The sequence below is a fragment of the Doryrhamphus excisus genome, chromosome 17, assembly GCF_030265055.1.
Source record: "Doryrhamphus excisus isolate RoL2022-K1 chromosome 17, RoL_Dexc_1.0, whole genome shotgun sequence".
Classification (NCBI taxonomy): domain Eukaryota; kingdom Metazoa; phylum Chordata; class Actinopteri; order Syngnathiformes; family Syngnathidae; genus Doryrhamphus; species Doryrhamphus excisus.
The window spans coordinates 4,976,515-4,991,334 of NC_080482.1; the positions used below are offsets into that span (position 1 = coordinate 4,976,515).

Here is a 14,820-nt window from a genome sequence, read left to right on the forward strand (position 1 = left end):
TTATCCGCAATTCTTATGCGAATTAGGATTAATTAACAAGTCCCTATTAAAACTGGAACCAGTCTCACATTCCCTTTTGCAAAGACACATAAGGCCAAGTTCTCCGAGTCCCGCCACCTCCCACCCGCTCAATCCCCTATTTTCCTGCAGCTCAACTTTATTAAACCATTTATGGGGAAGTCTGAACTGAGCTGTCCTCATCATTTTGAAGTATTCAGTGGCTTTAAATAGCCGGAGCCATGTGCTGCCGTCCCTCTCCGCATCACACTTCCAATTTTGCACGTATTAAAAATATACTAATTAATAAATTATGGTTGAGTACGGCTTATAGTTTGTAAAAATATATATATTTTTTGCTTAAATATAGCATTTTCAAGCATAATGACGTAAAATACAAAATCAGGCATTTAGAAGATGCATTGTGGGCCACATCCACCCAAACAGATTTTTCTCATTTGTACAAACTTTAAAAAATAAAAATAAAAAAATACATCAACTGACTGACCGAAAAGCTTCAGCTAATTGTTGATACCTGCTCCTGGCAAGAGTGATGTGTTCTTAACTAAGTGCACTCTAAGGAATTCATCACCACCTAGCAGATCCTCATTCTAGTCTATCATTTTGTGAGCAAGTGCTGGTCATCCACTTTAATTGGCTACAGAGGGTTACAGAATATGCCAAACCTTCCTTGCAATTAAAAGCAAAGGAAGAAGCTCCTGCGCCGTGCCTTTAAGGATCTCTGGTGTGTCTATTCTCATGGGGGCCTTTCAGTGCTTTGCTTCTTGCCCTCCTCTTTTCCTTGGTTCCATCTCTCATATGGATACAGGCTGTTAGCGGCTTCTCAGTATGTCTCATTAAAGGCTCGGTCAGCACAACTTGCATTTTTCTCTCAGTGAGCCTCCAAAGCTTTTATCCATTTTTTTTTAGAACTATCTATCAATTGTAGTATTTTGAGAGCCACATCTTAATCTAGTTCAGATCAAAATGGTATGGTGTGGATTGGTAAAATGTTCCCAGTATGGGGTGTTTAGGCAAAATGGTAATGGTAATGGTTTTATTTCATTTGAACATGCATCAGATTACAATTGAATGCATCACATAATCAGTTCATAGTTCCACATGTCCAAAAGGAGTAGGAAGAAGCAAAGCTTATTAAATCCTACCCCTCCATCTGGTACTTTTACAATCAGTAACTGTTACATTTGTTCACTTCCTGCTTTCCTAATATAGTTTATTTTTATTTTTATTTTTATTTTTATTTTTATTTTTATTTTTATTTTTATTTTTATTTTTATTTTTATTTTTATTTTTATTTTTATTTTTATTTTTTTTTTATTTATATTTTTATTTTTATTTTCTACCGCTTTTCCTGACGGGGGTCGCGGGGGTGCTGTCTTCGGGCAAGAGGCGGGGTACACCCTGGACTGGTCGCCAGCCAATCACAGGGCACATATAGACAAACAACCATTCACACTCATGGACAATTTGGAGTCTGCAATTTATATTTATATATATAATTATATATATATTTAATTTTATTTTTGTCACGTACTGAAGTATGAGGTGATATGACCATCCAATGACATAATGGCTACCATAGTAATTGTCAATATAGTGATATGTATAGCACATCATGAATGGTTCAAGACTCTTAGCTCTTAGTAATAGCTTTGTAGGGGTCCAAGTCTGTACCATTCTAGATTTCTTATTTCTTCATGAATTATTTCAATATTTAATGACTCTCGCCAATGAGCATGTGCTTTTCAAACGGCTGCAGCTTCTTCCGTAGCATTTCTCCTGAGCACCTGGTGCAATTCATCAAACAATGACACGTGTACAGGAGCAAACTATGATACCAGAGTGAGGATTTAGAGGCACAAGAAAAAAAAATGGGGTTATTTTAAAGCTGGCTCATTGTGATGCATGTCAGGGTGGTCCAAAGCAGGGTCATAAGGCAGTCGAAAGCGTTTGAGGTAGAAATAAAAGCTCATTGCTTCACTGGTCCCAGCTTTACCCAGGAGCCACTCTCAGTCATTCTTATGAGGTGTGACCTCCACAGACTATTAAATCTCCTTTAACCCTCTTAGATGTTTGATTTCGCAGTGGTGAATGAATTACCTGGAAACGGTTGGCTAAAACGCTGGAGTGACACCTCTCTCATGTTCAAAACTCATGACCCACCGGGGAGATATCTCTACGCCCTCTCTGAAATGGAGACACTTTTTTTAAATTGAACTAGTACTGTGTAGTATATACAGGGTATCGGTCTCAGTTCTTAAGTGCAAACAATTGCTATTGCACACGTTTCGGTTTGACTGGTATCTGGTTGAAGCGCTACACAACTTTGCGGAGAGGAGAGAACAAATGAGTGGGGGGTGAGTCATCTGGACGAAGCAAATGGGCGCATGAGCTAGCGCTAGCCTGTCGCTACATGTGCTGTGGGGTGGAAGCCAATATGTGCTGGCTGCAGGTGGATGACAGGCCTCAGTAGCTGACCAAGAGTGATGGATGATGCTGAGAAAGAACGCGGTAGAGTGGTGAATGCATTTGTGCAGACAGGCCTGAAAAGAAGCTTGGAAAAGTGAGAATGAAACAGCAGCGTGGCGAACAGAGGGAGATATAAATCAAGAAAAAAAACACAGGGGAAAAGAAAAAAAAAAAAAGCATAACAGGAAATCTGGTCATCTGCAGGACAAAGATAGGGTCACATCTCTAGTGTTTATCAAGGAGGCAAGCAGATTTCACAGCTGATGGGTCGTCTGTCGCAGGTCTGCAGAGCACGGAGGCTCAGCTTGGCGTTATACTTCCTGCTTTTACAGACCTGTTAGCTCAACCACATTGCCCTGTGTTACAAGGGAGTTTTGGTGATATAAATGTCTATCAAAGATACAGCACATCCTCACTGGCACTAACAAGATCATGAGAGCCAATGGAAGAGCTGCACCAGAAATGCTGCCTTCAGGGAGTTAATGTTCAGTTTGAATTGCCAGTGTCGGAAACCCATCAATACCATATTTCATTATTGTGGTTGCTGTTTGAACTACTGATATCTGTTGCTGATTTTGACTTTATTTAAATATGTTGGTTATCTAGCTGCACGGTGGATGAGTGGCTAGCGTGTAGACCTCACAGCTAGGAGACCACGGTTCAATTCCACCCTCGGCCATCTCTGTGTGGAGTTTGCATGTTCTCAGGGTACTCCAAGGTCTACACACACACATGTTGGAGCATTTTAACACAGGCTCAGAAGAAAGATGGCGGAATAAATCGAGTCCCAGACTGACTTTGCTGTCAAGAGCTGAAAACATTCAATAGCATCAAACACTTTTTTAAACTCGATGTCACCGCAAAAAAAAAAAAAATTGCCAGGAGCAAAATTGTGGAAGAATTTTGGTAATCTAATGCTTTTAGAGGCTGCACGGTACCCTATTGGTTGGCACGCAGGCCACACACCTATGAGACCCAAGTTCAATTCCACCCTCGGCCATCTCTATGTTCTCGTTCCTGTGCATGCGTGGGTTTTCTCCGGGTACTCCGGTTTCCTCCCACATTCCAAAAAACATGCTAGGTTAATTAGCGACTCCAAATTGTCCATAGGTATGAATGTGAGTGTGAATGGTTGTTTGTCTATATGCGCCCTGTGATTGGCTGGCCACCAGTCCAGGGTGTACCCTGCCTCTCGCCTGAAGACAGCTGGGATAGGCTCCAGCACCCCCTGCGACTCTTGTGAGGAAAAAGCGGTAGAAAATGAATGAATGAATGTTGGAAAGCTGAAACTGCAACCAAAGTAGTTTCTCTTGTATTGATTCAGGAATAAATAAACAGAGGAACTCAAAGCAACCAAATGTCTGAAAATAAAACAAACTAAAACAAGACTTGGCGTTCCTGCAGCTGCCCCCCCCCCCCCCCGACCCCCCCATCCACGTTCCTACTCCTTTCCTCTTGGTCTGACTGATCGAGCTGCCAGAACACCATCTCATCCCTCACTTCTCTCTCTGATCAATCAGACCATTAGACCGCAATTACAGCCGCGGCTGCGTTGCAGGTGAGCAACGAGCACATTCACGGCGCCGCCGACAACGCCTCTGCGCGGCTCCTCACACTCTCCAAATTAGCCCAAATTAATAGTGACACTCAGACATAAATGGCTGCAATCGGGGAGCTAAATGAACAGTCTGGGTCGAAGCTATTGAGTAGCAGGTGTCTTTAAAAGTGATAATTACCTGACTGGACCGAACTGGGAGAAGAAGGTGGCCCACGATTTGCCTGAAGTAAAAGGCCTGGCCCTTGTTAGCCTGGTTTCTGTTGTACGTGTTAATAATTGATTTGGGGGCAAGCTATTAATGAGAGGCAGATTTCCAGCTCTGTTGTAAACGTGTTGATGGAGGTGTTGCTGCCTCTTGTACAATGCCTTACCGATGGTAATTACAAGAGCTTAGTCAAGGTGACTGTAATGAGTCTATAGAATTCTAGTCCGGATGTGTTTTGAGGGTATTTGAGAGTAAATTGCTCAGTAATTAAATGCATAAGACAAGGTTAATTGTTAAGATCTTGGCGGCTTTGTATCTTATCTTATGTTTTCTAATTTGTGTATGTGGTAATAATATATAGGAATTTGACTCTTCCAGCAATAACATCCACATTTTGAATACCGATGTAAACAAGCACATTTTAAAAAGAAGGGTTATTTTCAGACATTAAGAGGGGGAGTCATATGATACGTGATGTATGTGAAGGCAAGCACGCGCTTGTGTGTGTATGTGTGTGTTGTGAACAGAGAGCTTTAGCTTGTCGACTACAAAAGAGCAAAAATGTCAAGATACTGTCCTAATTTTCACCTGGTATAGAGAGAGATGTGGGGTCTGTCAGCCGTTGGAGTGTGGTTATTGTGCAATTCGCTACAAGGGTGGGAATGTGGGCCCGTGTAACCAAAAAATGCTCCAGAAATTATTCAGCCCATCACTCAAGCCATTTATCTCGCACCTTTTTTTTGCCCACCCTCTCCATCCAATATGTTTATTGTTGCTACCCCTAAACTTTAACAAGTGGCGGCGGATTTTTCTGTTTCAGAAATTATATTTTTCTTCTTGTCATTGCTTCATTAATCAAGAGGAGGCATTCTGAAAAATGTTTTGTTTTGGTGGCTGCAATCTATTTTGTGTGCATGTGTGTGTTGTAGTTAATCTGCGCCCGTGGCAGGTTTCCCCTCCGAAACGCAGCGCTAAGCAGCGGTATCGCAGGTCTATTGTTGTAGCCTCTGTCATAGCAAGGAGAGCCTGATGCAGGCCTGGGCTCGCCTGATAAGGAAAAGAGGATTCAACATGGCTGGAAAGGAGAATCAGTGGGACTTGAGAGTCGAGTATGGATGGGGCAGATTCTCTCTCTCTTTCTCTCTCTCACACACATGCACACACACACACGCGTAGAGATGCATACAAACATACTGTGTAGTATACACATACCTTCTACACACATATAGTCACACATGAGCCGAGACGCAAATCATCACCACCATCACACTGGCACATGCTCGGGCAATTATTTACACTAACATCCAATTACATATGCAAGGAAGCACCCCAGGATAGGACTGGAATAAGTGTAAAATGACACAAATACACATAGTGTATGGTGCCATGCGTATACATTTGTGTTCGCATAAACAAACAAACTATGAAGCTGCATCAATGGAACAAGTGGGGGTACAAACTAGTCTGATATAAGTAATGGTAATGGTAATTGAGTGCATCACATAATCAGTTCACAGTTCCACACGTCCGAAAGGAGTAGGAAGAAGCAAAGCTTATTAAATCCTACCCCTCCATCTGGTACTTTTACAATCAGTAACTGTTACATTTGTTCACTTCCTGCTTTCTTAATATAGTTTACGTTTTTTTTTTCATTTTTTTTTTATTATGTACCGAAGTATGAGGTGATATGACCATACAATGACATAATGGGTACCATAGTAAGTGTCAATATAGTGATATGTATAAAACTTGAATCATGACTGGTACAAGACACTTCATCCTTGTATTTAGCAAATACAATTGTCACATCGTTGTGCATTGTTTGAGTTCCTTACTCAATCCATTCCATAGTTTGATTCCACATACTGAGTTACTAAATTGGTTTTCATATTTTATTTTTCCATGCAACAGTCACACTGTCTTCCATCTGCTTTTCCAAACATCAGACATTATCAGGCCTAACAGGATTTAAATTTCTGTGGTGCACACACACATATTTTTGGCAACAGGAAGGTGGTTTCATCTAATGAAATAATCGGCCCCCAAATCCGGCATAGAACCAACGTTATTGCATGCATCAATTATTTCCTGGGCTTAAACCAATATCAGGACTGAGGTCTCTTCAGATGGTTACAATGCTAATTATTTGGCATGCTTTTTCCATCACCCCTTGCTCACCACCGTTCATATATGTACCAGTGGCAAAAGTGGCATAATATAAATAAAATAAATTATATAATATATTATAATATCAATAAAATAATCATCAAAGCAACCTATAGTACACTAGATAAATGTATCACTGAATGTTGTATATGAGATGCAGTGTGTGCCACAAGGAAGTTAGATCTTTTTTTTTTATCATCACTATTATAGTTTCTGAGCCAGTTGCTGTGTGCATGACCGCAACTCATTGCTCCCCACAGCTCTGTGTATTAGCTGTGAAGCACTCAGTCAGCTAGCCAGCGCTGTTATGACCACGGCTGAGCTCCACCGTTTGAGCGATAATGCATGGTTGACCTGATCTACAAGTGAACCTGACATTTTGCTGTCCTTCCATCACAACACAACCTACCTAAACTGATATGGCGGCTACTGATAAGAACAGACATACTGATTTCTTTAGAATTGACTGTAATGATATAGAAATAAACATCACCGAGATTGGCATGACGTCCTGTATATTTAAAATCATGTAAGCTCAAATAGTGAGTAGATCATATCCGTACCACCATGTTATATTATAATTATTAGCACAGACGACCCAACTAACTGAAATTAATTAACCTATAATTTAGTTTTCTTTAATTGCATTTTGTTGCAATGGTCATTGTAATAATGAGAGAGTGTAAGAGACAATTCAATGACAAATATCATGTGCAATTACACAATATAAATAATAATCAAATACAAGCTGTACACCGATGCAAGGCCGGGCCTTACCGGACCAGAAAACAAGTACTCAAAAGATCTCCAATCATCTTATGGTTATCGTAGTTAACTGGTTGCAGTAATAAGTGAATTCACAAAAACTTATTAGAGCCTTGTAGACATAAATTAACACCCCTATAGTCACCTTTACTGTATTATTCTTTGGTTAAACCACACTTGGCAGGCTATGGGATCACTACAGGTAAAGGTTTAATATGTAAAAAAAATATATATTTTAAGTATATATTTTATTAATAAGTTTTCCGATAATACATTTAGTTTGGACAACCATTTTATTGAAGGAGTATAGGAACAGTAGATGGCGGTGCAATGCTGCCTCTGTCCACCACCGTCATTGCAATGCACCAATGAATGCGTTGGTCAGACACAAAATCATATTGAGACATGTTTGTATATTTGTCAGGTACACCTTTTGAGTGTTAGTTTGCTGTGTGATGTATTTAGTGTTGTTAGCAAAGTGGACTTGAAAGATGACACCCTGAGTTAGACTATTATGGCTGACTATATATATATATATATATATATATATATATATATATATATATATATATATATATATATATATATGTATATAATATTTACAGTGGCATTTACAGTGGGCTGAGTGCGCTGTTGGCTCGTGACTGGATGACTGAAGGAAGCATTGCGCTTGCTCTAACTCATGTGATCACCTCAAGACTTTCATGTAGTGTAATGATTAATAGCTGAAACAACCCAACAAAGTTTCAGGTTTTACCGAATGTTAGTCCGAGAAGCAGCACCAGTACTGCTTAGAACTCAGTCTTCCCAAATGAATGCTTATACAACATTTCAATACACAGCGGACCTCCACGGAAGCAAAGGCACAGGTGGAAGAAGAAGCAAAGCGAGAGAAAAGTTTGAGCGCTGCCAGCTGCCTTGCCATCTGTCACCGTCATGGCTTTTCTTGTGATATGTTGAAACAACTTCCTTGAGAAATGCTGCAGATAATTCTTGATTGTTTCCATTAGCAAGTCCCCGATAGTGGGCGGAATGCTGGTGCGGTGTTCACCTCAGGAGTTGCTGTGTGGAGTTTGCGTGTTCTCATTGTGCTTGTGTGGGTGTTCTTGGCAGAGGAATTAATTGAGGTGAGGCTAAAGGAGGTATGGTGGTTATTTCACACCTGGATGTTTGCAGGTACAGCCACCGGGCCTTTGAGCTGTTATCGCTCCTGATGTTTCCAATAATAACATGACTTACATTTTGAATACCTTAAAGGTGGAAGGACCGTCAACCATCAGATTATTGTAACGTGTATACCTTTTGCTGTTAATTTCCTTACCACGCAGGTGAACCCCTGCTAGTACACCTTGATACGTCTTTGTTGTCCTCTAGCATGGCCCTCGCCCTCAGATCCTAAGCCTAGTTTGCACAAGGCCTATACCAAAGAGACAATAGTTCTCCTAACAACAAAGTCTTTTAACCTGCAAAAAAGAGAAAATTAGCATTGAAGATAGGAAAGAAGATCTGGCCACTGTCCATTGCACTCCCCGGTGGTCTAGCAGAGCCTCATTAGATGGATGAGTATGAAACTGTCAAAGCTGTAATATTACACCACAGGGTCGTCAGCAAACTAATTGGGTAACAAAGACCATTTTTCAGCACAGGAAACCCATCTTTTAGCAGTCTGTGTGCTGAGACTCTGATAAGAGAGTTCACGTCTAATGCATTTAGCGAGGGGCAAGTTCACCATCTTTATCTTATTTACTTAACTTGCTGTAAATATTGTCGGTCTTTTACAGTGGATTTAGTAAGACCCCATTTCTCTAAAGTGCACCCGGCGATGAACCTGTAGAAGACTGCAGCATCCGGGAGATGATCAGGAAGTGTATGTAAATCAGATACAGCTCAGCATCATGTTCCATTTGTGTGTTATTATAAGCTTAGTTAGCAATGCATGCCGTGTGTTTCGGTGCATTGTTTTGGGGGGATTTCATCTATTGTACTTTCACTGTTAAGTCTAATTTATATTCTGTAGCTGTAGAGCCCAATTTCTGCATCAGAAAGTGAGATTGGCTGCACACAGAGAGTCTCCTGAAATATAAAAGCACACACAGAGGGATGCTATTCTAATGCATCGTGAAATTTCTGACTCAACCAGAGAAAGAGGGAAGTTCAAAAGAATACTAAACCAAAAGGGGAGCAGAGAGGTTTATCGAAAGTCAAGGACTTTATTCAAGTATCATTTAAAGCATTTTATTTTTTTTGTCTATATTTACGGTTTCTGATTGATCCTGGTTTAGCGCGCTTGGTTATGCGACCCGGGACTTATGATGACCTCATTGACTGATTAACTCTCTTCCGTCCAACGCACATAATAATTCCCAACGGGTCAGGAGTGGATCTGTCTGGAGAATATGTCACCTCCTACCTTAGCCTCCAGGGGTCACGTTAATATCCATACAGGTGAACATTACTGGCTCAGAGTTTCCTATTATGGCGCCTCACACATCATCTCCCCTGCTCAGCCAAGTAACTCTTACATACAGTACATGCAAAAGATCAAACAACCTTCTCCACAGAATCCAAATGGGAAAATTTCTTGTAATTCCAACAGTAAGTAGTGAAGCGACTGGGATGTTCTCTGACCGGATCCATACATGTTTGAACATGTACCTCCGAGACATAATTAAGATCTGCAGTACCTCTACCTTTCTCTTGTTTACCACTTCAAATATATGTAATACAGACTTGAACTTACATGAGAAGTTGAGTTAAACATTAAATGTCGCCCCGACTTTGGATACTGTGGAAAAATTGTGGGTGCGGAGTAGTCAAGGAAAAGAAACACCTTGCCTTCTTTAGGCAAGTTCAACTGACGATAAACATTTGGACTTGAGAATTAGAGCACCTCACAACCATTTGTAATTCTCTTTGTAGATATACGTATCTACAAAGAGAAGGACTGACGTTTGATGAAGTAAGAATATAATACGCTATAACGACGAGCTGTTGGTAATGAATCATCGGTGTGTACGCTGAATCCTCCATTCGTCGGCTTTATTAGCACTTATGTCTAAAACAGAATAAGCATACTCTCGCAATGCCACCCGCGGTCATTATGAATACCACCGTGACCAATAGCTAATGCAGCATTTGTACTTTGATGCTTACATTCCAGCCAACGGGATAAAAGGTGATTTAAATGAGAAAATATTTCTTCCTCTTAGCTGAACCACGATAGCAACAGCCAAAGCATGTGTGTCCCTTCAAAGATTCCGGGGAACAGCAATGACTCGCTCTCAATTTAATCGATTTGAAAATGAAAAGTTAATTTGAAAAAGTTGAAAAGAGAAAGATGGGCTAAGGGAAGAGGGAGGTTGAAAAAAAAAAAAAAAAAAAAGCATTCTCTTGCACTCAAGCAGTAAACTAACCGCCGCACAGAGCAGGCGGAGATTTCGCCTGAATTATCTCACACCTCACATTTGCTCTTAGGCAAGCAGTTTAAAAGCCAAGCGATTGAGCCAGTGATCCAATTTGAAATGCAGAAATGATTAGAGCAGCTTGCCTCATTTCATATCGAAATTCTCTGATTTATGACAGGGCACCAGCCAAGATCTATCTCTAAAGGGAATTAGTGTGCAATTCCTGCATATTTCTGTTATTTAGGCTCCCAGCAGCAGATGCTATAGCCTTGGAGAAGGGGGTGGAAAAAGGAATTGAAGCATTACGTAGGTATCTTTTCATCTCAGCCAGATGTAACCGTGGCCATTTATGAGGAGAAAATAACACAAAAGCCGACGTGAAAAATTGGGGTATGTCCCACTTTGTGTAGGATGTTGACTGAGAACCTTATTTCTGGGAGCATGAAAAAAAAAAATATGCAGCACTTAACCACGCATATACATATATACAGCTTTTATGCAGAGTGAATAGTGGTGAGACACAGACTGGCGAGGTGAGCTTCGGCCAATTATTTGGGGAAAAAAAAAAAAAAAGACCCTTGCAACCCATCCATCCTTGAGGCTAAGAAAATATTAAAACATGCAGCGATAACGATGGCTAGAGGAAAATCTCCCTTAATGAAATTTCCAGTTGACCACATGCAATTTGTTTCATCGCAGTGAACAACTAATTGCAATGGACGTTATCGAGGTGTGAGTGTGCTGTCTGCTGTAAACTGACTGGTAAAACAGGTACAAATCCTTTATCCTCGCCGCCATGTTGGAAACAAATAACAAATAGCCTTGTTGTTGTCTTATTTGTACTGTCAGAAGGCGCATTTGCGAAAGAAGAAACGGTTCTTAGTGCATCGCAACAAACTGCTGTTTTTATCGAGAAAAAAAAAACAATATCAGAGGTGGCGTTTGCATCATCGTATTCCAACTGACTGATGAGTGGCTATCGAACGCTCAAAGTATGAAGTCAATGAACGTCGTCAGATATTCAGACAGCGCTCTTTTGATCTCTCAGTTGTCTAAATCCTGCAGCTGTGGGATCAGAAGAACGGCTCCAGTGCCAGCCAGTGACCTTGGTGGAGGGAGCGAGGGAAAAAGCCATGAGGGAAATAATCATTCCCACCAAGGTTTGTATCGATTTCACCTGCCCTGAATAGGAGCAGGTTAAGAGCAGCCACTGGTGGTGAAATGGTCAGCGGTGATATCATTAGCTAGTTGTTTACACAGGGAAGCTGGGAGTTAGAGGCAGGCTGAGTGTCACAAGACACTTTCTTCTTCACCTCTTTCAGCTGATCAGAGGATCATGGTATCAAGGAGGGATTAGTAGCGACTTGGGATTTGTGTGATTGGTTAATTTATTGCAGTGATGGCAGGTCTTTCATCTATGGCAACATTTAATCACAGCCGCCACAGAGGCTATTACAGGTTAGCTCCTTTCTGGAGTCGGTCCGGCTGTGCCATCAGCTCTATCACAATTCCCCTGAAATTTCCAAATTATCTGGAACAGGCTTTAGCTTCTCAGTAATAAAAATTAGAACAGATTCCTGATAGAAGCTTTTGCTCACACAGGGCCAATTATAAATTGTACGGCCCTGCCTTGCAAGAAGGAAGCGGGGAGGGAGGCGGGGAGGAGGAAAAAAAATCCAACTCTGAGAGATGTGCACAGAACTTATCGTTCAACCCCTGCTCTGCTCTGATCCAAATCCGTGTGGCTGAAAATTTATATTAGATTTTATCACAGACGCCTAAGTCTCGAAAAATCAATGAAGGTTATCTTTTATGTTGCAGCAACTTGTGGAAATATTGATTTTCATTTTATAGTGAATTTGGAGCATCAGTTTGTAATCACTTCCTAGCTGACTACACTGTTTGGGTGGCTGTATCTCTTACACGAGGAAAGGTAACGGAGCTCAGGGGAAAAAAAAAAAAAGTGTGAGTGTTAAAACCACTGAAGTGGAAGCAGAGGGTGGATAAAGTATAACACAACTTGTGCGTGGACCGTGGGGGGGGTATGATATCAGTGGAAAGTGATGATTTAACCTTTGTAATTGTTTTAATTAAAATCTATGTTGATCCGCTTACATGATGTTTAGTTAACATTTGAGTACAAAATATCTTTTTGTAGTTTTTAGTTGGCATGATTAATGCGTTCCAGAAGGTCGGTCTTAAACTAAAACGTACTCTAACAAATACATGTTTTCCCCTTTTAAGAAATAATGCAAATTCAATTACACTTAAACTTTTTATTTGGCTTTATTTGGCTCCATTGTTTGTTATTTCGTAGCAGTGATGAAAACAAAAAAAGAGACTTGTGGCGTAACTTTATTAGTTACCAAAGAACTACATCAACGGCAGGCAACGGAGATGAATGACTTCCAGTTTTGGTTTCCAGTTCAGTGCATGCCAACAGGCACCTAACAAAAATATTTTATGATGAAAATCCGTTTTTAAAACAATACAAATACAATGCATAAATTTTCGACCTAAACCAAAAAATACTTTAACCGGGTCATACGCTAACCAAGGTTCCACTGTATAAAGATTAAAAATAGGGAAGTAAAAATAAGGAAACACCACACCTATAATTTCTGTCTTCAATCAGCAAGTTACCAACTTATCTGCTTTCCAGAAGGTCAGTCTTAAACTAAAACGTACTCTAACAAATACATGTTTTCCCCTTTTTAGGAATAGTGCAAATTCAATTACACTTAAACTTTTTATTTGGCTTTATTTGGCTCCATTGTATGTTATTTCGCAGCAGTGATGAAAACAAAAAAAAACAGACTTGTGCCGTAACTTTATTAGTTACCAAAGAACTACAGAGTTACATCATCGGCAGGCGACGGAGCTGGGGTGAGAATGACTTTCGGTTTTGGTTTCCAGTTCAGTGCATGCCAACAGGCACCTAACAAAAACGTTTTGTGATAAAAAAAAAATACGCTATAAAAGCAATACAAACACAATGCATACATTTTCGGCCTAAACCAAAAAATACTCTAACCGGGCAGTACGCTAACCAAGGTTCCACTGTATAAAGATTAAAAATAGGGAAGTAAGAATAAGGAAGCACCACACTTATAATTTCTGTCTTCAATCAGCAAGTTACCAACTTATCTGCTTTGGTTTGGGAATTCTGCTTCCATACGTCACCTCCCTGCTTTTGCGTCGGATGGAGGACGACTTTGTTTCTATAAAACCAGTTCATCCTATGCTCCCCCGCTTGAATGAAATGATAATTTTCTGCCTGTCAATCAGTATTTCTCCTTGCCGTGGCCACTTAGGCCAACTGATTTGGTTGTACAAATGTTTCCATTTGCATTTGCAAACACTCCTCTTTGCAGTGACACCACACTATCTTAATCCTAAATATGTTGCATGCTCTTGTGCATCTCTTTGTCTTTGTGGCGGCTGCGACATGCAAGCATGCTTCCAAAGCGCATAGGCCACTTTTGTTGCTGTGGATGAGTTATGTAAATCTGCGGTGGAAAAACTGTCATCACTTGTTTGCGGAAAGGGTGAAGCCAAGTTAACTGAAATTGACAGTCCATTCAAGTCACATGTAATACCTAACATGTGAAAGGAAGTCTAGTTAAAGTGCTGTTGAGTCTCTGTTGGCTACATTAAGACCAGCTGGAATATCATAAATTCCCAAAGGCTCAGAGGGATGTCGGAAAGGCCTTCTTCGCTGGTGAATAAGGAATGGCTCCAGTCTAGAGATCTAAGAAAGGGTTAATCTGATTCCCATTTCAGATAGTCGTCGTAGCAACAATCGGACAGTCTGCCCTGCTCCTTTGACGGGGTTGTGAGATTTCCAGGTTAGCCAGATAGAGGACTTTATTGTGAGGCTAATTTGAAATGTGAAATCCAGGATGACTTAAATTACAGAGGTCGTCTTTCTCTCATCTGCTGCCAAGGCAGGATAAGACGACGGCGATAGAAAAAAATAAGAGTACGCAATTTACTGTCTGTGTGTGTGTGTTTTTTTTTTTATTATTGGTGATGCAGTTTGTAGACACAAACACACATAGCATCTCATGAACTCTTTGAGATGTTTTTACTATTTACTCTCTAAAATCAGTTCTCTAGCCTAACTAGATAGAGTTCATGAAAAAGAAACGGACAGAGTAGAAGGAGAGAGGGGGGGGGGGCATGCAGACACACTGCAGAGCTCATCTCATGTGCATATCTGTGCCAATTCAGAC

At 40.6% G+C, this 14,820-nt stretch overlaps 1 protein-coding gene across 3 annotated transcripts in view; it reads left to right on the top strand.

Annotated features, from left to right (window-relative positions):
- Window positions 1-14,820, top strand: part of zfpm2a (zinc finger protein, FOG family member 2a) — a 124,062-nt gene that overhangs the window by 58,719 nt on the left and 50,523 nt on the right. The window lies entirely within an intron of this gene.